The sequence below is a fragment of the Manis javanica genome, chromosome 11 (genome assembly GCF_040802235.1).
Source record: "Manis javanica isolate MJ-LG chromosome 11, MJ_LKY, whole genome shotgun sequence".
In the NCBI taxonomy this organism is placed as follows: domain Eukaryota; kingdom Metazoa; phylum Chordata; class Mammalia; order Pholidota; family Manidae; genus Manis; species Manis javanica.
The window spans coordinates 99,108,728-99,131,444 of record NC_133166.1 but is presented as its reverse complement, the minus strand read 5'-3'; the positions used below and the strand labels follow the sequence as shown (position 1 = coordinate 99,131,444).

Genomic DNA, 22,717 nt, shown 5'->3' with positions numbered 1-22,717 from the left:
TGTGGAGTACAGGGTGATGTGGTAGGAAATACTGCAACCTGTTCAGACTGCTTGTTTTTTATCAATGCAGAGCCCACCAATCCCTATTCCGCATGCAGCACCCATGCCCCAGTGAGACAGAGATGGATAGCAGGGCACAAAAATGATTGTGCAAATAGGATAATTGATTTCTGAATTAATTTAAATCTCTCTGGGGGATAAGGAGCATATAGCAATCACCTCACGCTACTTTCCCTGCTTCGCTCCTGTACTCCCAAATCTACCTTAATCAGCTCCCCAGAGACTTAAAGATAAAGCCTGACTCCATGATCTGGCCTCTCTCTGGCTCTGCAGCCATACACCCCTGGCTTCAGCAGCACCAAACTGCTCATGGTAACACTCAGGACGCCGCTCCACTCTGAGCCTCTGTCTCTTCTTTTTCTCCATCAGGAGTGCCTCTTCTTCCACCTGACTAAATCCTCCTCGGACCTTAAGGACCATCTCCTCTCCTGTCACCAGTTCCTCACCTCCAGCCTGTGCTATCAGAACCTCTACCGGAGGCTCTACACTCTAGTCACACCCAGCGCAGCAGCTCAGTGCTGTGGTCAAGCAAACAGATCCATGAACCACAAAACCCGGGTTTGAGTCTCATCTCTGCTGTGTATTGCTTGAGCTTCTTGACTGCTGGGTGCCTCTGTTCCTTTAGAGGGGTGGAGATAATAACAGTTCCTACTTCTTTGAGTTGGGTGAGAACCAAATTATTTAACATATGTAAATTACTTAAAAGAGCGCTTATTGTGAACTATGATAGCCATAAATTATATTTCACTGTAACAGTTGTCAGGTCTTCCTGTCTAAGCTGTGAGTTCTTTAAGGGAACAGTCCATTATCTCATCCATTCCTTTAAGCCCAGCACTTCTCATCGTGTTCCCAAATACCCGCCTCCCTCTTCCCTATGTGGATGAACCATCCCTCCCCATTGACTGTGACTTCCTAATGTTTTCCTAAAGGAAGGGTAGTTTCCCTGGCCATTGCATCACACATGATTATTGACTTGTTTTAGCCAATGAGATGTGAGTGGAAATGACAGTCAGCCAGTACCAAAAAGAAACTTCAAGAGGCATTGCATGATTTCACCTGCTCCCTTGCCCCTCTGCCAGGAGGCCAGCCCATCCCAGATCGCCCCTTGCAGAGGCTGCTCCTTTATCCTGGACCCCAGAGGCCAGAACACAGCTTGGAACAGGATCACGACCACAGCTGACCTGCAACAAGTGCATAATATGAATAAGAAACAGGTATTTGGTGGTAAGCCAATGGGGTTTGTTTCTTACCACATCATAACCTAGTGAATACAGCAGCTAGTAAAGGTTTGTTGAATGAATAGAGGCACTGATAAAAGAATGAATTAGTGAGTGAGCTATGATAGGTACAATTTCCAATTAGGACGATGGCTGTGGATGTACATCACCAAACCGAATTTAAGCCCATGCTTTTTAAGTAGTGAATGTGTTTTCTGACATGTATTTCGAATACAACACTTGTAAACAAAATGTGGGACAGTGATTGTATAGTCATCCAGACACATGGAGAATATCCATCCCTAGGCCCAAATGAAAGTAAAGGTGGCAGTCAGGTGAGCATTTCTTGGGCAGCTACTAGGTTTCAGCACTTTACATCTGCCAGCTCAGCAGGACCTTTCAACAATCCTGGGAGCAAACTGTGTTTTGAAATGTGACAACTGAGGCTTAGAAGCCACGGGAAAGTCACCAGAGATAAGTGACCATCCACATGTAAGCCAAGATCAATCTGAGTACAAAGCCCATTCTCTCTCCACTAAAGGATGCTGTCACCATGGAAGTGTTTGAAGACAGCCTGGGAACACCTGGCTGTCCAAGGAACATCCTCCTATGCTACATACTTCTGCACTATCCTTTGGCACATGGTTCAAAATTTTAACGGTTAGAGATCCAAGTGAAACGATTTGAAAATGGAATAGTCCTGCTGGGATGAAGCAGACCCTCAGGCATTTATTCTCAGTAAATGGATTTCTTTAACCAGATTGTTATCTTAGCCACAAAATTAAAATCTGAGAAAAGAGAAAATGCTAGTTTGGATACAATGGAAGCATTCCAAATAGAAAGAGTACATTCCATCTGGAGTTTCAAACTTCGATGCCTCCTGGGCCAAGTAAGTAAGATAATAAATGAAAAAGGCTGGGTGTGGTGTTGGCAAGGTAGAGCCCACATACCTGGTCTAAGGAGGACAGTGACTGGTCAGTCCCAGTTAAATTGCTACCATGCTGGAATGCCATCTATGTGAAGTCTCCAAATGTTGAAATGTTGGCAACAAATTCAGATTGTTTTTTCAGTATGTATATTCCAAGCCCTCTTCAAAGGCTCTCATGTGGTTCTGACCTACATGCCGCATAATTGTGATGCATAGGGCACCTGGGGTAACTGCAGGCTTGGAGAGACCCATGCTTGGAGGAAAAAGAAGGGGGGAAGGCAGAGTATAAAAGCCTTATGCTTAGGAGCGGGAGGGGAAAGGGCAGGGATGGCACAGGGCAAGCACAGAAGGTAAGTGCCAGAAAACAAACTTCTTTTAATATCATGGACTTGGACTGACTTGGTTCTTTCTCATTTCAACACTGCCTCAAATAAAAGCAAATTCTGATAAGAAAAAGCCATTTGTTCCCAAATAAACTTCATTACTCTGCTAAATATCTTTACTGGATTTCATTTGATCCCAGTCATTCTCAATTCAATATTGCACTTGGCCAACTTAACCTTTTAAAAGGAGTTTTATTGATGGTGTGCTATGCAGGCATTAACATTTCTCAAAAAAAAAAATAGAAATAGAAAGAATTAAATTGCTTTGCTTAGCGATCTTAATTATCTGGAATAATTAGCTCCAGTCAATTCTCCAACAAAAGCTCTCTAGAGAAATCACTGTTTGGGGAAAGGGAAAGAAAAGGAGGGCCAAGCTTGAGACAAAAGCAAGCATTTGGCAAGTTATTTGGAAATAATCTAATTAACCCCGAGAGTGAGGCTGGCAATCAAAAGCCACTTCCTTTGTGTTTAATTATTAAAAGCAAATAAAGAAAGTAAACATTCAGGGAGCTGGTCTGCTGGGTACTGGAAAAGAGGAGCCACTCAGAGCCAAAGTGTTCAATGATGCCCAGACATACAGGCTTGTCAGCTCCTATGCTTGTTCCTGCAGATCCCTGCTTAGGAGAGCCTTCCATCACGTCTCACCTCAGAGACTCTGGTCAGTCCTTTAGGAAGTCTCCTCTGAACCCCTCCTCTCTCCCCAGCCAGAGAAAATTGTTCTCTCCCCTGTGCTTCCATAGCCTTTTGGACATAAGACTCATTCCACTGTGTACTCATTAGATGCTTGTCTGCGCCTCTAGACTGTAAGCTTTGCACAGCTTGGGTAAACGCTTATTCATTTCTATATCTTCAGTGCCTGGTATAATTGGAACAGAGTAGGCTCTTGATTAATGGAAGTTGAATAGTGGATCAATAGCTTTTTGTGCAATGCCTGAGACACAGTAGAAACTCAATAAATCCTTGTTTTCCTCCTTCCTTCCTCCCTTCTCCCCTTCTCCTTCCTTCTTTTCTATTTTTACTTCCCTTCAGGTGACACAATTAAAAGTATTGACTCAGAGCTGCTGGCCCAAACAACACTGTCCCTCTGTGTGAGTTTGTTCATTTGACTTGTGCTTAACTTTCAGTAGGTCAGGGCAGATCACAGTGAAGTGGCGGAGAGATCCCAGGGCGAGGGTGGTAAGCGGGCACGCCCAGGAAGGCCCCACTGGGAGGGAAGCTTCTCGATTCACAGTCGCTGCACTCGGGCTGCAGCGTGTGAAGCTCTAGACCCTGAAAGACTGGAAAGCAGTCCAGGAGAGGAGGGAACACAGGAAAGGGAGGAAACCCCAGTGATATTCAAGACACCTGCTAGCGTGACCCAAGGTGATTTGGCAAAATCAGCCTATATCTCTGCCTTGAGGACTGTGGGAATCCTGGGGCTATTTGTAAATTTGATTGATATATTTGCCCCTGAGCCCAGAGCTAAGTCTTAGAGACTGAGTACGAATTAATTGGGTGAAGAAAGTGGAAAGGTCTTCTGCAAGGAGGGAATAGCATAAACAAAGGCACAGGATCAAACATCACGGTGGGAATGGGAATCCAAACCAGGCAGTTAGGTGTTTTGCACGAATGTTACTCTTCTAAAAAATGCAAAGAGCAAGTAAGGAAGGTGCTAGACTGGTGAGGTCAGAAAGAGACATTTAGAGTCACTGCTAATTTCTGGGCTTAGATGTACCTGCGGAGTAACGGCTCCCCACCAGGCCTCCTCCGTAGTTTCAGTATCAGGGTATACTGCCTGCTGGACATTGATCCTCACTAGGGTGTCCCATAAGCACCCCAAATTCAACATGCACAAAAATCGGCATTTTATGTTTTCCCACAAGCCTCCTGCTCTTCTTAATAACCTGTTAACTGCACCATCCTTTTCCTAGTTGTCTACGGCAAAATCTTGGAAATCATCCTTGATCCTCTTCCCCTTCCTCCAACACGCAGTCAACCAGCATGTCATGAAGACTCGACCTTCTGACATTTATTGAGTCTCTGCCTGCTTCCCTCTTCCTACCATCACTGACCTCATCATCTTTTGCCCTGGACAGTAACCACCCAATAGGCCCCCCCATCTCCAGCCTCACTTACCTTAACTTCGGCCCTCCTACCTATCATTCCTCTGCCAAAACATTTTCATCAGTGCCCCAGCATGTACAGGATCAAGTCCAAAATCCGAGACATGCCTGCAAGGGTATGTGAGACCGGGCCCTGTCTATCCCTCCTGCTTGCTAACTGCCCGCTTCCGTATTGTCTCTTCCACTCTGGGAAATCTACACGGCCTGGAATCTCCCAAACACTCCCTTCTGTCACCCACTCCTGAGGCTCTGCTCCTGCTCACCCTGCCTCCTGAACACTCTTCCCAGCTGACTTCATCTGCCTCTGACTCACCTTTCAACATTCAGTTCTGGCATCCTTTCTTCTAGAAAATCTTCCCCCAAAGCCCAGGCTCCAACCCCCCACCTCCGGGCTCCTGCAGCTCCCTAGGCACACCTCTGTCCTCATCATGGCATTATCTGATCACAGTGGATCTTTCTCTCTAGGTTCTGACGCCTTCAAGGACAGCTGCCGCCATGTCCTATCCATTTTGATAGGTCCAGATCTTTACATGATGCTTGGCACTCAGTTACACATATGTTTATTGAACTGCCCCTCGAGGCCATGGCCCCTGAGATGTCTCTTTTGGCGAATAGAAAAGCTCGGGCTGAGCCAAGCTGTGCCTGCTTCCATGCACAGCAAAGGAAGGTCAGAACAGCTGAGAACTCCAGAGAGCTCTGGGAAGTATTATTCTTTTTTAAGGTAGATTCGGAAAGTGAAAAGAGCACAGATTATGGAATCCAAATAGACCAGGTTGAAACTACAGCTCTACCACTATCAGCTAGCGCAATCTTGGGAGAGCTATTCAGTCTCTCTGGGCCTTTGGTGACTTGCCTGTAAAACTATGAATACTTATGAGTTTAACTGGGGGAACAATGTTTGTAAAGCCCCTTGCACAGTAGCTGGCACAACGTAAATAATAACTATTAATTCTCCCTTGTAGCTTTCTTATTTCTGGAGAAATGGAAGATCTCAGTAGCCTGGAATATATGGACTCTGGTTATCATAAACACAAGATCTTTTTGGTTTTTGCATAACTTAAAAATTTGTCATTTATCATTTCTAACTATATTATTAATTATCATTAATTATAAGTATTATTAATACTAGTTGGCTTCCCTCTGTTAAGTGCCTATTACATGTCAGCTACTTTGCAAGGTCCTCAAGGAAGGGCTCTTCATAGTTCTGGTGATGACGGTGATGATGATGAGAATTAGCACTTTACTGAGTCCTTACGCGTGCTAAGCACTCACGGTCCTTATGAGATGGGTAGTGTATCCCCATTTTACAGATGAGGAGACTGAGTCTTAGAGTCATTAAATAATTCATCCAAAGTACACATGATGAAGTAATAAAATGGGACCAGAATTCAAGTCTGTCTGACACCAAGGACTTTGATCTTTTTCACCTTGCTATATAATCTCTCTGGTATTGTAAGTAGTTCCATTAAAACAAAAGTGATTGTTTTATTTTATTTCTAACACCCTTCCTGGTAACTCCCTCTGCATTTTTGGTCACTCACTTTATAGGGTTCAGCAAATACTGTGGTGGACAAGAGAAATATTGGATAATTTTTAACCTCAAGCTAAAAATTACTCACTGAGTAAGTGAGATTATAGGAGTCACTGACGGTGACCTGCTAGGGAAAGAATACTTTGTTGACTGTCTTTACGAAGAACACCTACCCATATTACTGACAGATCCTTGTCTGGAAATTCTGGCAACATGTAATAGTCAATAAGGGACTTATAATATACTTACTATACTGTATTGTACTTGAATGTGCATAGACTGAATTTCGAATTGTGAATTTGCTTTAATTAAGGCTGACTCTTTGGTCCTGAGAAACTTAAAGAACTAGAGTTAATTACTCAGTCAGCATAAATGCAGTGGGTCCCTGATAAATCCCAGGCTCTATGCTAATCCGAATATCCAGAGCTGATTGAGTCACAGTATCTGTTCCTAAGGTGCCCACTGTCTTGCAGGCGAGGCTCACGGAGAAATTGATCTCCTGCAAGATGACAAGTGGAAGTTCCCATCTGTGGATCTAAAGGGGGGGTTCCAGTATTTTGGGAGAGTTCTTAGCGCCCTGTAGGGAACTCTCTTCTTCATCTTATCCTCAGAAATGAATTGGCCTGAAAAACCTCAGCCGGGTGTGCACAGCGGACTCTTTGCTCCCGTGTGGACTCGCTCATGGACGATCTTCTTGGGCCTGGGCAGAAGAAGGTGGACGAGGCTTCTGTGAATGCTGAGTGTGAGTCTCCTCCCCTGCAGGCTAGGAACACTTTCTGCCTCCCAACGCGGTCATGTGCCACCCACCTTCTCCAGCTCCAGCTCTCTGCTCCGTCTTCCCCACAAATTCTCAAGCACGGTGCTAATCCTCAGGTGGACTGGGAGGTGCTGAGCAAACATTGGCCCTTGAAAGGTTAATAACTTACAAATGAACTGCAGCTGGCAAGAAAATCAGGTGTATACAAACAGGCAATCACCGTGATGGATACCTGAAACTAATAGGATATTGTATGTCAATTAGATGTCAATCAAAGTGAAATAAAATAAATCAGGGCCTGTGCTGCTGAGATACAGCCATGATGTGCAAGCATCCATCTTTCTCCAGGGGGAATAAAGCAGCAGAGGCAGCCAGCTATCTCCTTTGTAAAAGGTTAGGTGGACGGCACACCTGTTCTCTCCCATTATAACAGTTGGAGTTGTGAGAAGTGTTTGATCAAGCCACAAATATTTCCTACATAAACAAAAATCCAGTGAGGAATATATGCAGCTCTCTCCTCCTGCTGCCAGCTTGGGATGGTCTATTCTTCATGCCAGGAAGGACATCCACTTTTTTGTCAGTTACACATGCTTGCTATCCCATTTGCCAATGACTTCTCTACTGAGACATAGACCTCCTTCCCACTCTGCAAAAAGCAGTCATCTCTACTGGATCCTCAGGGGAGAGAAGGAAACAGAATCCACTTTCTGAAGCTCTACAGTGAAGCAAGGGGCTTCAGTGGGTATACAGGGCAAGCAAGAAAAAGTGGAAAAGCAGAACAGGTCTACAGTGGAACAGGCCCGACACTTAGGAGCCAGGAGCCCATGGGAGTGGGAAGAACCATAATTCTTTTGTCTGGAACCGAGGTGGCTGGGAAGAGAGGAAGATGGCTATATTTAACCGAGGGATTATCATAAGAAGGAGCATACCAAGTTCAAGAGCATGAAATGAATTCATGCTGCAGGAAAGCAATGATGTGTTTCGGACAGGAAGAAATTGCTGTTGTGTTGCACAATAGGTGTTTTTCTCCCCTGCTCTACTTCACTGTGTGGATCGGCACCTACAGAAGACAGGTCGACAAAAGCATTTAGTAATTTTAGTAATTTTCTTAGGTGGAGGCCAAGAGACTCATTTATCGTAATAGCCTGTAAGAGCTGTGCTAAGAAGAATCCCATTTGACTTGAGAAGGTTCAGCCTGGCTGCTGATTGTGATGCACAACCCCCACCCACCCACCCACCCACTGCCCTGCCCAAAGTGGAATTTAGAGGAGCCCACACAAAATCACTCATACATTCCCCACACTCACACACACCTACTCACAGTGGACACACACACTCAGACACATTCACACACCCGCTCATACATGCACATACTCACACTCATGCATTATCACAGTCATGAATGCTTACCCTTGCACTCACACACATGTTCACAGCTGCACACACACCCTCACACACTGTCATATACAAGCAGAGGTAATGAATGACCATAGCTGAGGCTGGGAGAACAGGAACCAAGGCCAAGAGTCCTGGTGGAGAGGATTTTAGCCCTTTGTTTCTTCTACCAGAAATGTCCTTCGTGATCATGTCTGTGTACTTCCAAATCTTACCCACCTGTAGCTGCCCTCTGCCAGAGGGTCTTGCCCAGCCCCAGAAAACTGCTCACAATGTCCAGATGGCACTTTAGCAGCCATGTTTCTAGGGATAGCTGCTCTGGCCATAGCCAGTTAGTTTCGGAGCTGAACTCCTGACACTGGGCTTGGTTAATCATATTATATCTCATTATATTATACCTAAAATATATAATCACATTTTATCTCCCCATTTGGACCAGACCACAGAGAAGCACTGGCCCTGAATCATACAGGCAGTGGAACTCTCCAGGGCAGGACCACACATTGAGGACTGCTATTGAGGCCCATGGAAATCTCTGCTTCCCACCCTGCCTGAGGCTTACTGGTTGAGCATTTTCTAAGATCCTGTGAGATTCCACAGCCTGCTCCCTATGAACCTCTGGAGCTGGATTAGCTTTGATTTCTTTTACTTGCCAACAAGAAACAAAAATGCCATCCAGCCTACTTCTAGTCCATCCCCACTCCTTCCAACGCCTCCTGCTAGCAGCGACCTGTTCATCCACAAAGCACCCACAATATTTTCATGGCTTACTGTTTTCTCAGTCCCACTTATTTCTCTCTTCCCTTCAGTACTTGACCATAAGCTCCCTGAAGGTAGAAACCATGTCTTATGCATTGTTTCAGTCCACACCACACCCAGTACAGCACCTTCCTCACAATAGTTTGTGAGGAGCATTTGTTGAATGGATGCGCAAATGTATTATTGAACAAATGAATAAATAAATGACCTTAAGTGGTGCTGCATATTTCTTCCATTTTTCCCGGAATTCATGAGGTCATGATCCTAGAATTGAAACATCCTTGGTTCATTTTATTCCATTTTATCGATTTGTTGACCATCAATCATGCACCAGACACAGGGAACGTACAGATGAGTAAGATATGGAGCCTGTCCTTAAGAACCTGTGATCTCACTGGACTGAGGAGGGGATGGGGTATAAATGAGGCAGAGGAACATGCCTCCTGCCCTGGGAGCAGTGGGAGTGGGAAAGCCACCGAGTGCACATCCATCCCAGTCTTGCAACAAGACGCATGAAAAGCCATTTTTCAAGCTTGAGTAAGAGGCTTATGACCTGATAGACGATGGCTGGCAAACTCATTTCATCATAAATATCACAGCAGATAATATGCTTCAGTATAAATGATGCATCTGCCTATGCCAGGATCCCCAGAGTGAGTAATGCTCCTCCAATATGGGCTTCTTAAAGATAAACAAATTATGGGCCATAAAATTACCCGATGTTTTAATTTTCTTTTTTATGAGCTTTTCTTCACCATAATCACACCAAGGGTGGGGAGATGGAAGCTAATTCTGGGACTTAAAGAAGGGAATCAAGGGGCCTGCTCCCTCGGCAGTGAGGCGGATGTCAGATAAACGCCTCAAGAAGGAGCCAGCGGTCCATCGCTCTGGAAGGACAGGACTCACCAAGGAGCAAGAAATACAGAAAGTGGAGAAATCAGTGGGAGAGAAGGTGACCATTTCTCAGACATGTATGTTTTTAGAAGATGCCTAAGACATAAAAGAAATTAGCTGCCTTTCTCTAACATGTACACGTGCGTATCACACGCCTAAACACTGTGCAAATAAAATGCTACATCTGCAAATAGTCGCCTCGGCAGAGCATGGGCCCAGGCTTGCACACTCGCCAGCCCCCTGGGACTCCTGATATTGGCGCCTCCTCTTTTCTGGATGTAGTCTTTCCTGTGTCCCCTCCAAAGGTTTATATAAACTTCAGTTTTACATACACCCAAATCCTTCACTTCCTGATAGACTCCTGTCTGCTCTTATCAATTATTCCATCAAAATGTTACTTCTGTGGTTGCTGAGCATGTTGTTACAATTCATATTTGAAAATTACATCTTGCCTTACAGAAGAGAACATTCTCTATTGGGTTAGGATTTTTCTCCTGAGATATCAAGGTGGAGAGGAAGTATGTCGTTAAAAAAAGAAACCAATCATAAACCAAACTGAATACAGTGTAATACAGTGAATAACCTCTGGACTGGACGTCAGGAGATCTCAGTTTAATTAGGAGCTTGACCATTTCTTATGCAAGTGACATTTCTTCACTTCTATACAAGTCAGCTTTCTCCTCACTTAAAAATGGGAATCACCCATGTGGCAGGGTGATTGGAGGATTCAATGCAATAATATTTTTTAAAGTCCCTGTCACCTTCTGGGTGTTCAGTAAATATTGATTTCATCCCAGCTTCCTAAATCTGGATAACAAAGGGCTATGAAATGTACACAGCATTCTACTCTGTGCTTCTGAAGGTTCTTTCCCATTAGGAACATTGTCAGGAGGGCAGGTGCGGCAGAAGCGGTTTCTGTATTTTATTGATGAGGACACTGGGGCAAAGGGAGGTCAACAGACTTGCCCGAGGCCCCGTGGAGATTAAAAACCCAGATTATTGACTCTTCCTATGGTTTCTGAAGAAGGCAAACTGATTTGGGAGGCTGGGACTAAAAGGTGGTTCCCTTCATGAAATATTTACAAACCCTGACACTTCTGAACAGAGAACGTCCACATGGTTGCTGAACTGTGAGTCCAGCAGATGTGCACTTCGCCCCCAAAGAGAAAGAGTCAGCCAAGATTTGGTGCCAGGAATGCAACAGATGAGGTCAGTGATTTGGATCTGTGAATCCAAAAGCTGTGGCTAGGGAAGACAAGGGCACAGAAACCTGATGATGGGTGTCTTCATTTCCGGGGGCTGATGTTACAAACTGGGGGGCTTAAAACAACATATTTGTCATACAATTTTAGAGACTAGAAATCTAAAATCAAGAGGTTGGCGTAGCCCTGTTCTCTTTGATGGCGCTAAGGAAGAATCCTTCCTCCGCCTCCTCCTGGCTTCTGGTTATTGCCAGCAGCACTTGGCATTCCTGGCTTGGAGATGCATCGCCGCCTCCTGCACCATCACGCGGTTCTCCCTGTATCAGGACACCACCATAGGGAGGGCTCAGGGCTCACCCTACTGTAGAATGGAGTCCTTTTAATTTGATTAATTTCATCTATAACAACCCTACTTCTGAATAAGCTCATGTTCTGAGATCCCAAGTAGGACATGACTTTGGGGAGTGGGGGTTCACTATTTAATCCAGTACAATAAGGAAACAAGAGCCAGGTACAGGAGGAAGACTGAGAAACTTGAGCAGAGAAAACAAGAGAGAGAGCCAGAGGGTGGGGTCGGCGGGGGGGGCGGGGAAGAGAGAGAGAGGGAGAGGGAGAGAGGGAGAGAGGGAGAGAGGCATGACAAAGGCAGAGAATGAGATAGAGAGGCAGGAGGAGATAGAACTAGAGAGACAAAGGAAGAGAGGCACAGAGATGAGGTGGAAAAGAATGAGAAGGAAATGCAAAGGTGCTCGTGAAGGACAGGACACACAGACTCCTGCACACAAAGTGTAAGGAAAGGGGTGGTTCTGTTTGAAGAATCCTCCACCCCGAATAGGCACCTTCTCTCCGTCTAGATGTGCAGTGGGCGGCCCTAGAGTGTTAATGGGGTCTGAACTGCGCTATGACCCAGATATTCTCTTTGGAGTTAATAGAGGGCCCTAGTAAGAAAGACTAGCTAGCTGGGCTCCTGGGAATCCCTAGGGGCGCTCACAGTCCTGCCTGCTGCGAGGACTCAGGCTCCAGCAGCTTCCAATTCTAAAGTTGAGAACCTGGGTGGTGGTCAAGAAAATCTTTTCTTTTTTCAAAAATCCAATTCCAAGGTGGTCACATGTTCATTCACTTTCTATCAAGCAGAAAATGGGCCACCCAGGGAATGTGATGCCATTTCCACCTAAGGAGTACATGTTGGCCTCTGGCAAGCTGCTGAGCATCCCTCTATGCCCATTATTCAACCAGATATTACCCACTATTATTTTTCAGACTCCATATCCTGTTCTTTTTCAACTTCCTGGAGTTTCCCAAGGATCTCCAAAGGGAGGCTTGTCACTTTAGTATCAGCCAGACAAGAGGAATCATAAATTAACAGCAGGAGGAAGGTCTCAGGACTGACCGACAGCTGGTGTGCATGTATATGTGTAGAGTTTCACAGTGAAACAGGTCGAGAGAGAGGAAGTCCATCAATAGAGACCTAACCACACCCCACCTACAGGGCCCTAGAACCCTGCTGTCATTGGAACAATCACTCAAAACAGAGAGTGATACAGAATTTATGAACTAGGGTTCCAGCTTGCTTTTATTTTCTTCTGCTATAATGGAAAGTAATTCTGGTTTTCAGGTAACAGTTCCCGTCCCCTCCCCATCATATCAATCCCCACTGGAAAAAAGGGAGCCAGAAGCTTGCCTGTCTCCCCAGGGAACTTTTCTACATCAGCCTGACTTGGCCAGCAGTATGGCTGGGAGGTTTAGGTCAAAGGCCGAAAGGCAGGCTGGAGCCAACCCAGAGCATCCGGGGCCACTAAACCGTAGTAAGGAGAAAGAGCCACCTCCTTGCACTTCCATGTGTTTGAAGCTCCTGGGCTTCTGAGCACCCCATCTCCTTCTTTTCCGCAGCAGCAAAGGTGGTGAAGTACACATGCCCACCTCCAGGAACAACCACAGAAAAGTCAAAGGGCTCATGGTGGCCATACAAGGACATACATATGCCTCAGTGGTCATATTTACTCATTCATTATTTTTCTTGCGTATTATTTCTATTTCCACACTTACATTGGACTATGTTGAGCACTGGAGGTACAAAGATGAAAACACTCAGTCCTTAATTTTGATTCAGGGTTAAAACACAGCAAGAGAAAGTAATTCTAGGAGCTGGGGTTTCGGGGTCATAAACTATAGGGATGAATCCTTCTGCCTGCGGGGAGGCCATTCTCGCTCCGCCAGGCAGCTGGGGCAGTTTTGGGTGAATTCACAGAGCAGTGTTTGGGGCCTCTCCCAACTCTGGGCCCCTCCTCTGCCAGCTGCCTATCACCCTCTGACAACTGGCTAACCATTCATCCTCCAAACTATGGCATTCCACCCAGCTGGCAGGGCGCACACCTGAGAGTGAAGCATCTAGGTGAGGTCTAGAAAGCACTGGAAGCTTGGAAATCTGAGAAGTGAGGTGGTCATTCTTGGTATCTTGCCACAAAGATTCATGACGGCCTCAGGGTTCCAGCCTAAGAGAGAAGGGCAGACAGCCCGGGAGTGTGAAAAGTGAAATGAACAGACATGGGTGCTGGCAGGACTGAGCCAAGCCTGCAGTGACACGATGTGCCCATAGTCCTCTTCCTGGACTACCACGCAACCCAAGAAATACCCAGCCTTCAGACTGTGACTTCCAATATATTTTTGTGTTTCATGTGGGGATGTTCCTTTTAGCACTTTACCAGAGATGCTCTTACTTGAAAACAACAGAGACAAACTCAGTGGATTTGTCACCTGTGGGCTGCCGGCCATACCCATCCCCTGCCTGTCCCCTGCTCTGTTCTACGCTGCAAGGAAGGACCAGGCTCCCTCTGGGTAGGTTCTGCCAGTGGTGCCCTAGTGGCAGTGCGGAGGAAGGCAGGAGGGGAGATACCAGAATACTCTCTCCTCCCCTGCTTTGCCACAGGCCATGTCCCTGACTGTGGTTGTGTGTCCTTAGCTTCACCTCCCACCAGAAGGCCGTGATTCAAGCTCACCGCTTAGCCCCTGCCTGTGGGATTAGAAAACACACCTTCTCTCACTGTGACTCCAATTCTGGGGGTGGCAGCAATACCCTGCAACTCCTCATCTTTGGGTTGCCTCCCCACTCCTGGCTGGGTTTTTCAGCCTTTCCACCACCTTGCCAGTTCCTGATATTGCACACCTGCAGTTGAAGGGCCTAGAGTGGTTTCTGTTTTCCTATCTGATATATTCTGGTCAGATAACATCTTGATAAACTCTGATTGGTGTGAGTAGAAAAATAAGTTTTTAGAAGCAGGTTAGTCATTTCCAGCACTTCCAGGAATGAGAGAAGTTATGCAGCAAGACCCAGAGCCAAATGCCCTCCCTGGAAACCACTGTGGGGGGTCATCAGACTCCTGGTGGGCCCAGGGACTAAGGACCACGCTTCCAGACCTGCTGGCACGGCACGCAGGGCCCTAGCTGCTGCCACCCTCAGAAAGTTTCTCCCAAATAAAACCCAGGTGGTTTCACCCGATTGGCCTTAGCCTATGTCCTTTATCCAAGTCTAGCTATGGAAGACTGGAAATTGAGTCAAAATCTGCATTTCAGTAAGAATTGCAGAGTCAAAAATGCTCCAAACAGAAGAAAGGAGGTCAGATGTGGGACAGCTAAAAACAAAAACAAAAACAAAAGATAGATACTTATCACAGGAATAAGACCAAGAATTTGGGGCTGAGCGTAATTCTAGCAGCAGGTAAAGAGACTCTGTCTAGGGCGAGTGGGCTGACAGCGGTACAGAGACTAGAACTCTGTCTGGGAGGCTTTGGTCTATGGGCATAATCATAGGGCCTTCCCAGTACCCTTCAAATTAATGCTGGGCGATCTGCATTCATGACTCTATGCCCCACTGGACAGCCTGGCTTCCTTCCCAGGACTGAGTGTGTATCAAGCTAGGAGCACTTTTCAGATCTGAGTACTAATCAAAGACTAATCCCTAATTTTAAAACTAATCTTTCCCCAGTTCCTCAGCCTGAATTCTTCCCTTGTTCTGAGAAGTAGGTCCCCACCTTGCATCTCTAAGCCAGTCACTGGGTCCCTATATTAACCATTCTTCCTGGACACCTGCTGTCCTTAAGGGCAAAGATATACCAACTAGCATCTCCACTGCCTCTGAGATCGGGGTCTTGCCTTGACCCGTCAGTTTTTGCAATGGGGCCCTTTCTGCCTGGTGTCAGAGTCTGTCATACTCTGGTTGTCCCTGACAGCTGGAATTCCGGAATCCCTCCTCTCCTGCTCATCAGAGGCAGCTCAGCACGGCGGAGCAAGGATGCAATTCAGAGGCAGCCAGATCCGGGACTGAATCCCACTTCTCACACTTGCTATTTATATGAAGTTGCCGGGCTTTGAACCTCTGACCTTACAGACTAAGGTTTCTTGTATGACTCTCAGATCTTAGTGTGCAAGTATGTGAGTATCTCCTATCTTGGTGTATTTGTTAAAAGGGAAGATTCCTGGTTTCCACCCCTTAAAATTCAATCCGTTAGATTGGTGGTGATTCTGCTGCAGGTGGTCCACAGACCACACTTTGAGAAGCATTGGCCTACGATTTCCCAGGCCCAGCCCATTGTTGATGTGGTTCTGTCAGTCCTTCAGTCAGCATTTCCCAGGTTTCAAGCGGCCTTAGGATTTGAGTAAGGATTATAACCATGTCTTCTTATGCTCCAAAGGGGATGTGTACCTTAGACTCCCCTTCCCTCCAGACCTACTGTATCAGGATCTCGGGGTAGAAACTGAGCAGACACATCAGTGTCTTCTACACAAACCCCAGGTTCAAAAGCCCTGCACCACTGCTTCAGTCCCACACCTGAATCTAACCCCTTCCCCACCACAGCTCCCTACCTCCCTGCCCCCAGCCCCATCCATTCCCTTAACTTTCCTGAAGCCTTCCTTAAGAATGGAGCTTCTATTGTTGATAGATGCTGCTTCTAGCTACCTGTCAAAGGAGCCATCTCTTCATTATCTAAGTTTTATCTATATCCATTTGGCAGAAGGTTAGATTTCATTATGATCATTACCTGCCAGAGACCAAAAGGCCCCCACCCACAAAATGGTGAACTTCCTGCTTCTCTTCCCGGTCCTCTGCTCCCGCCAGCGCCAACCAAGGCCCAATCACCCCTCTACACCTTCCCACCGGCACCATCTAAAAGCCAATTGTTTTTTGACCCACCCCTTCCTTCCTAACCTGTATAAATTGAGCCTGCAAACAATAAACTGTGCCAGCTTGATCAGACATCCTGTCTTGCTGGTCGTTCTTTGTGTCCCTTGCTTGTTTCATTTCTGCAGGCGTCTCCGGCTACACCCCACGTTCGTCCCGCGGGCTGGGACAATTACCCACATGGACAAGCAGCCAAAGTTTAATATCTTTTGGTCAATAATTGCTTCCCTGACTAATAGGTCTTGGTGGCCATCTAGAGGGAAGCACAGCCTTCTTATCTACCTGGTCCCCTTTGCTGGCAATCACACATAAAAAAACATGGACCTGGAAACCCACACACGGTAGGACTCCCGTTTTTCCAAGGAAAGCATGGGGCATTTGAAACCAGGGTGGAGAAATGGAAGACTGACTTCATCCTCGCAGTCCGATCCATGCTTCACCTCCTCCGCGGAACCTCTCCTGATTCCAGGGCTCTGTGCTGCTTTCCTTTCTCTGGCTTCCTATCACATGCCACATTGCACCGCTTAGCACTGGACTGTGTCCTACTTTGGAATGCTCTTTCTCGGTTTTGTTTGCATGTTCCTTGCTTATCTATCAAGATAAGGCTGTTATGGCCCAGAACGTAAGTCAGGTCACAACTGCTGGAGGGAGACCGACTGGTGAGTGTGGGGTGGGTGGGGGTGAGGGCAAAGAACCGAAGTAGCAGTTGTATTTAGGACTCAGGAAGCAGTCGCTATCCAAGGAATATTGCCACTTGAACCCCAAGTTGTGGTCCAGGTCATGATCTGCCAGTCCTGGGCATCCAGGGAGAGGCAGGACAGGGCCCCCAAGGCACCCTCATGGGCCTGAGGTCAGGTAACCTGGTAGAGAGGCTGGGCTTGTGGACAAGAAAGCTATTCAAACTTACAAAATGGGGTCCTTCAGGAAGAGAAGACCTACCCCCAGGGGCTGACCTTGCCCACAAAATGCTAGCAGCCCCTCTGCCCACCGACTCCACCACCTCAGGGGGCTTCAGGCTGGAGACTTGACTTCCTCTCTCTCTCCTCACTTGAACTCTGTGACTGGTCGTTCTCTTTGCAGCTGGTCCCAGTATGCCTAACACTGTGAGTTAGTTCTTGATTCCCAAGCTGTCACCACCCAAGACTCCCAGATTGGTTCCCCTTTGACTCAAGCCTGCAGTGGCACCGGCTGCAGAAGTGAGGTCCTGCTTGTCAGTTCTTCACCCCAGGGTACCTGGAATTGTGCTGAGTACCGACTTGATGTCTGTCTGTTACCATACATAAACTCAGTTCCTCAAAATAAGGGTATACAGAGAGAATGTGAAAAATACCCTGCTGGTGATGGTGGGCCAGCTCCAGAGTCCACCTAAACTCCCCAGTTATCCTCTCTCCCACTCTCTACTTCCCCTTAAAATTAAGGAGACCCAGGTTCAAATCTGCCACTTACTATCCTGAAACACTGGGTAAGTTCATTAACCTCTCCAAAAGATGGAGATAATAAATCTTGTGGATGAGAGGCCTCCACCCCCAATCCCCTGCGGCCAACTGGCCAGTCTGCTACAAATTTATCTCACACTCAAAAAGCAGACTCTAAAAATTGGTGCTCAATGAATACTTAGGGACTTGACCACTTGATTTGTGATCAAGGATATCAAGCCATAGGCAAGGACGCATTTACAGCAAGTGGGAGGACCCCCAGCACAGTCGTCTGGGCACTGGGAGGTCGGAATTCAGTATTTGGGGAAAGAGCTCATAGATGTGCACCACTAGATTATTTGCAAGGCTAGGCACAAACTCTCTTGAAAGACAAATCACCATATAAATATGTAACATCATAGCAGCATTAAGGCATGAGTCATGCTCACAAGATGGATGAAAGAATGAGGGAGGGGTCTCAAAGGGGAAGAGTAATGAAGGAGACAGGATCTTTCTGCTCAGGCAACTGCCCCACACTCAGTTTGCAAGGTTTTAGTATGTTTTTAATCACTTTACTATTACTTATAATACAAACCAATAGCAGGTGCCTGGTAGAAGAAGGAAATGATGATTCAAGCATGAGAGTCATTTTCCTATTGATTTCCTTTCTCTTCACTTCCTTTTGACCTCAGTAGAGAGAAGGCACAAGTCTCACTATTCAAAGAAACCATAACTCAGTCCTCACTCACGGACTTTAAGAAAGTGCTTAATATTTTTTTTCTTATGTCCTAGGGAACTACATTTCAGGTGTTTAATCATCTTTACAACTCCCAGATATTTGCGATTTATGGTAAGCATTTAAACTCAGTAGAAAAAAATAAAAACAGAGTGTCCTAAATTCAGGGTGAATTCCTACTCTCGTTATGGGTGTTAATTTATGATTCAACAATGATTTCAAGGCTTTTCCTCAGATCCTCTGAGGCTTGTATTTTCTTTTTATTCAGCCTGGTTTTATTCTCAGTGTCAAATGAATCACACATTCAATCACACAGAGCATAATGTCCCCTGCCCCATACCCATAACTAGAGTCTTAGTCTATGGAATTATGGAGCCCCTGGGAGGAAGACCAAGGTAGTCCTTGTGGTATCTCATTCCCCTGGTGATGAAAATGCCTAATCCTTCAAAAAACTGATTTGTTGGAGGTATAATTGACGTACAATATTATATTAGTTTCAGGTATACAACACAGTGACGTGATATTTGTATACATCGCAAAACGGCCACCACAATAAGTCTAGTTACCATCTGTCATCTCACAAAGTTCATACAATGTTCCTGACTATATTCCCCATGCCATACATTATATCCCCATGACTTATTTATTTCAGAAGTGGAAATCTGTACTTCATATCCCCTTCAGCCATTTCACCCGGAACACCTTCCCCTCTGACAACCACCCATCTGTTCTCTGTATCTATGAGTTCGGGTTTTGTTTTGCTTGTTTTGTGTTTTAGATTCCCCATATAAGTGAAATCAAGCAGTATTCGTCTTTCTCTGTTTGACTTACTTCGTTTAGTGTAATGCCCTCAAGTTCCATCCATGTCACAAATGGTAAGATTGCATTCTTTTATATGGCTGAATAATATCCCGTCATATATACATACTACGTCTTCTTTATCCATTCATCCATCAGTGGACACTTAGATTGTTTCCATATCTTGGCTGTCGTAAATAACACTGCCATGAACCTAAGAGTGCATAGATATTTTTGAATTAGTGCTTTTGTTCTTCAGACGGATACCCAGTAGTGGAATTGCTGGATCATATGGTGTCTTTACTTATAATTTTTTGAGGAAACTTCATGATGTTTTCCATAGTGGCCACACCAACTTAGATTCCCACCAACAGTGCACAAGGGTTCCCTTTATTTCACATCCTTGCCAGCACTTATTATTTCTTGTCTTCTTGATAACAACAATTCTGACTGGTGTGAGGTGATATCTCATTTTGGTTTTGATTTGCATTTTCCTGGTGATTAGTGATGTTGACATCTTTCATGTGCCTATTGACCATTTGCCTGTCTTCTTTGGAAAAATGGCTTTTCAAACTCTCTGCCCGTTTTTTAATTGCATTGTTTGTTTTATTGCTATTGAGACATATAACTTCTTTATATATTTTGGATACTAAGCCCGTATCAGATATATGATTTCCAGATATATCTTCTCCCATTCAGCAGGTTGCCTTTTCATTTGTTGGTGGTTTCCTTCACTGTATGGAAGCTTTTCAGTTTGATGTTACCCCATTTGTTTATTTTAACTTTTGTTTCCCTTGCCTTTGAAGTCAGATCCAAAAGAAAAATCACTAAGACAGATGTCAAAGAGCTCACCGCCTGTTTAATTCTAGGAGATTCATGGTTTCATAAATTATTTTAGGGTAAATGATTCAGTGGTACTATTCCAATCATATTATATAGGATACAGGATGAAAAAATACAATAAAGAAGCACCTATTATGTGCCAGACCCCGTGAATGGCTTTTCCTCATACATTATTTTATTTTATCCTATAAACAAACTTTTCACAATATTATCTTACTTTTACAAAACAGAACCTTATTAAAGAGATTAAAAGAATTAATTCATGCTACTCAGCTAGTAAATTGCAGAGCTGGGATTCAACTCCAGCTCTGTATTGTCTCCTAAATTCAGGAATTTGCTGCTCTAGCACTTTTCCATGGTAGGCTTTCTGCTTCCGGAAGCCACTTGTATTGACACCTATCTCCATACTTTCCTGAGCAGGAATTTGTGGTGCTTGGAGAGCGTGGTGCACTTTTCTCCATCCTCAGTCTCTCTTCTGGCCCTGATGCGATGCCACTCACTGCTTGCCACCCCAGTGAAAGATAAAGATCAAGCTGGCTACCCCGGTGCTGGCCCCAGGTTCATTAGGGGACCATCTGACTGGCACACTGGACAGTCCTCTGTGTCTTGGAACAACATGTTTTCCCCTCTCAGAGACCCCAGAGCCTCTCAGGAGCCCTGTTTTGCTCCTGACTCTGAAGAGATGCTCCTCAAAGGTGAGGTTGCAGAAGGGAGGGATCGGGAGTTGGGCCACAGTGGAACTCCGCCATAGACTACTGCTCCATTCTAACTAATCTGGAAATCAGAGCCAATTCTTCTCCATGCTCCTAGCCACCTAGGAAAGATCCTTGCAGAGGTTGGCGAAAGCGGAGACTCTTGCTCCATTCAGATGCAAGGAAACTGCAAATTTGGGATTAACCTGATATTGCAATGCTTGCACAAGCTCTTGAAAAGCAGGGAAAGAGCCACATGATGCTTTTAAGAAGCCATTTAGAGAAACAGCCTCATATAAACCCAGGAAGTACCAGTAAAGCTAGATGACCCCCTTCCCAACCCCAGTGGTCATTCATTCACCTGTTTATGTTTCAGAGACTGTTACTGGTGGCTCAGCCTCTTTCCCATCCTGATCATCCTGATCCCACCCAACCAACTGGCTTTTAGACCTGCTAATAGAAGAGCTGGCAACAGTCAATCACAGCAGTACCAGGAAGATAGCTGCTTCCTCCCTCCTTCCATCACTGAGCTTCTCTAGGGAGAATGCGTTAATGCAGGAGCTCCTGAGACCAACGGGTCTTGTAACTCACAAGGTGGCTTTAAGAACCTACATACCTCGAGTCCAATCAAATCTCCATCCCTCTCTGACTGAGCAGAGGGGCAGGTGTGAGTCAAAGAAACTAAAAGGTAAAGCATAAAGCTGTTACAAATTATTAAGGAGAAGGGCACACAGACTGTAATGAGTTAAGTTGCGTCCCCCACCAAGAAATATGTTCAAGTCCTAAGCCCTTCAGTACCTGTGAATGCAACCTTCTTTGGATGTAGGGTCTTTGCAGATGGATGAGGCCATACTGGGTTGGGGTGGACCTGAATCCAATGACTGGCATCCTTGGAAGGCAAGGAAGATTTGGAGACACACAGACAAGCAGGAGGGAAGACGGAGGCAGAAACTGGAGCCATGGGGCTGCGAGCCAAGGATTCCGGCACAGCAAAAGGGAGGAAGAGGCGAGTTAGGAGCCTTCTTTAAAGGCCTCAGAGGAAACACAGCCCTGCCAGCACTTTGATTTCACACTTCTAGCCTCCAGAACTAGGAGAGAATAAATTTCTGTTGTTTAAAGCCACCCCATTTGTAGTAATGTATTATGGCAGCCCTAGGAAGCTAATATACACACCACGGGGGCAAAACAGCAAAATGAAATGAAAACGCAAATCACGAAAGAAGAAATGCAGATACAATTTAAAAAGCGTCAACAATGTTCAGCCTCGATGGTAATAAAAGAAATGTGACTTAAAACAAGAATATGCCCTTTTTACTTTTTAGATGGCAAAGATAAAACAGAATTATAATGCCTGGTGTTGGCAAGAGAGTGGGAAACGGACATCTCCATGCTGCCTTGGGAAGAAATGAGAACAAGTCTTCCTGGGGAGTAAGATGGTAATATACATAAGAAGCTGTAAAAACCACCATATTCAAGGAAATAATTAGGTAGGTGTGCAAAGATCTAGCTATAATTCAATTTTCATTAAAGCATGGTTGATAATAGCAAAATAAAAAAGGGAAAAAACATAAAGTTCAAACAATAGGAACTTGTTAAATAATTTCTGTTGTGTTAACACAATAAAATTATTATTAAGCCATTGAAAATGGTGAGATATATATACTACATATGAATATGTATACATACACAATTTTTTTTTGGTATCATTAATCTACAAGTACATGAAGAACATTATGTATACTAGGTTCCCCCCTTCACCAAGTCCCCCCCACAAACCCCATTACAGTCACTGTCCATCAGCGTAGTAAGATGCTGTGGAGTCACTACTT

At 45.3% G+C, this 22,717-nt stretch overlaps 3 long non-coding RNA genes across 6 annotated transcripts in view; 2 read left to right on the top strand and 1 right to left on the bottom strand.

Annotated features, from left to right (window-relative positions):
• Positions 1–22,717, bottom strand: part of LOC140844484 (uncharacterized) — a 71,612-nt gene that overhangs the window by 278 nt on the left and 48,617 nt on the right. The window lies entirely within an intron of this gene.
• Positions 1,123–9,345, top strand: LOC118971859 (uncharacterized). The gene is made up of 2 exons (XR_005060569.2): positions 1,123–1,274; positions 6,695–9,345. It is a non-coding gene; the product is annotated as an uncharacterized lncRNA (long non-coding RNA).
• LOC118971860 (uncharacterized) lies at positions 16,247–22,688 on the top strand. Of its 2 annotated transcripts, XR_012122876.1 has the most exons (5): positions 16,247–16,745; positions 18,612–18,669; positions 19,334–19,430; positions 20,617–20,891; positions 21,265–22,684. It is a non-coding gene; the product is annotated as an uncharacterized lncRNA (long non-coding RNA). The 2 variants fall into 2 exon arrangements; XR_012122875.1 differs by having other exon boundaries at positions 20,617–22,688.